Consider the following 2500-nt stretch of genomic DNA (forward strand, 5'->3'; position numbering starts at 1 on the left):
GACCGAGATGAGGACGAGCATTTGGACGGTGAGGGCGATGCAACAGACGTCAATGGTGACCATGAGCCAGGTCTTAGGGCAGGAGATACCCCTCAGGGTGCCACTGCCAATCTACCGCCGCCCACACCTCCTCCAGAGCGACCCCAGCGAGAGCGAAGAAAGCCGCGCTTGTGTTTCTGAGAACTGATTTTCAATTACGGTTACTTTTGTTTGAAAGAATTTTGTTTGTTCCTGAGGACTAATTTTATTTAAATTTTCTGTATTTTGTTTCATGTTTAGGTATGTCAGAGCAGACGGGTCGTCTGCTTGATAGAGGGGGATAGTGCTACGCCAGTGGGTCTTTGTCTCTGTGCGAAACATGTGTTAACATGAAAAGGATGACCTGGGCATGTGTTAACATGAAGGGACCTGGGCAAACATGACGCAGCTGGCTGTGAGCGGAGGAGCGAAGGAACAAGCTAAGAGACGGAGTTGGGGACTGCTCCTGTGAAGACCTAGTGTGTGCCTTTGTGACCTGATAAACTTTGTGTTGCCCTGTTATAAGCTGTATCGTGCAGTGTGACATGCTGGTATCCCCCTGTATTGTGCCTATAGAAAAGTGTACGGGTAAATAACTTGTGTAAATAAAGGAAAGACTGTCATTTTGTGATTATTTCCTGCCCTGCCTTGCCACCTGGCGTTTCCCCCGTGGTGTTCTGGGACGCACGTGGTGCTCGGTGCCTCTTGGAGCTGTTCAGTGTTCACGACCCAGTGAATAGCACGCCGTCTGCCTAGCCTGCCTTGTGTTGGTGTTGTCGGCGTAATAATATTCTTCGTGTCGAAAAATTCTTCGAAACAAACAAACAAAAAAATGTCTCCTTCTCTCTCTTTACATATATATCTTCATGTTGAGTTACATAATAATGCATGACATCGCTTGATAACGCAAATAATTAGCGAGGTTTACCCTTAATCTGTCTCAGTTCCTCCTTATGATGGCCGACTGATGTTACGGTAGATTTAAAAGAAAATGAGGGAAAAGGGAGGAGAGAGAGGGGAGAAGAGAGAGAGAGAGAGAGAGAGAGAGAGAGAGAAGAGACAGAGAGAGAGAGATAGAGAGAGAGGAGAGAGAGAGAGAGAGAGAGAGAGAGAGAGGGGGGGGAAACAGAGAGAAAGAGGGGAGGAGAGGAGAAAAAGACGAGAGAGAGAGAGAGAGTAGATAGATAGATAGATAGATAGATAGATAGATAGAGAGAAAGAGAGAGAGAGAGAGAGAGAGAGAGAGACAGAGAAAGCTATTTCCCCGTGCGGATTCTGTGCCCCAGAGTTGCCACCAGAGTAAACGTTCAGCGAAACGGGAGATCACCGTACGTCACATGGTGAAAAATAGCCAGCGGTCTTGTTCAGGAGATGTACAGACGAAACATAGAGGAGCTGGGGAAAAAAGGAGGGTAAGTCGAGAGGAAAACCCTTTCCCGTTAAAGAAGCCTTTCTATTTTAAGAAATTCTTTCTGACCCTCACGAAGACTTACGGGAAAATAATGTAGGCCAATTTCCTAGACTTTTGCAGTGTTCGTATAAAAGATTTATTGTGCAGCCATGTCTTAAAGAAATATTGCATAGCAAATAGGTAAATATAGAATGCTGAATAATTCTGTGATTTATTTTTTTTTAGCCTGAACATATGTATTCAGAAAGCAAGAAAAAAGAAGAAAGAAGAAGGGGAAGAAAAATAAAAATGAAAATAGAAATAAAAACAAAAATAAAAGAAGAAATATATATAAATGGAACGGCTGACGTTGGGATTCGCGGATGTGTCTGAGGTTTGAGAAAGGGATCGCGAGTTTAAAAAAGCTTGAGAACCACTGACCTATCACGATCTGGATATTTTATATATATATATATATTTTATATATATATATATATATATATATATATATATATATAGAGAGAGAGAGAGAGAGAGAGAGAGAGAGATAGAGAGAGATGTTATAGTCAAATGTTCTCTTCTTCGGCAGTGCAAATTCACTTATTTTCACCCTATACAACTTGCTTTCATGATTCGTTTTCTGTTCACCTAAAAGTCGCTTTCTTTATCCAAAGAAGAACCGGACCACTTAAGTTAACAAGTCTTTCTATAAACTCATTGTGCTCGTATCACCCCTTTGTCAAAGGAACTTTATATCATCTGAATTGATAAAATTAGTAGAAGTTTAGCTTTATCGGTAATATGCAGGAAAAAAATGTGTTTGGCTTGAATAATGCGCCCCATAGGAATAACATATTCTTCGTGTCGAAAATTTTTTCGAAACAAACAAAAAAAAAAATGTCTCCTTCTTTCTCTTTACATATATATCTTCAAGTTGAGTTACATAATAATGCATGACATCGCTTGATAACGCAAATAATTAGCGAGATTTACCCTTAATCTGTCTCAGTTCCTCCTTATGACCGGCTGATGTACGGTAGATTTAAAGAAAATGGGACACAGTAGGTAATACAGAGAACGTTTTACAGGGAT

The sequence above is a fragment of the Penaeus monodon genome, chromosome 9 (genome assembly GCF_015228065.2).
Source record: "Penaeus monodon isolate SGIC_2016 chromosome 9, NSTDA_Pmon_1, whole genome shotgun sequence".
In the NCBI taxonomy this organism is placed as follows: domain Eukaryota; kingdom Metazoa; phylum Arthropoda; class Malacostraca; order Decapoda; family Penaeidae; genus Penaeus; species Penaeus monodon.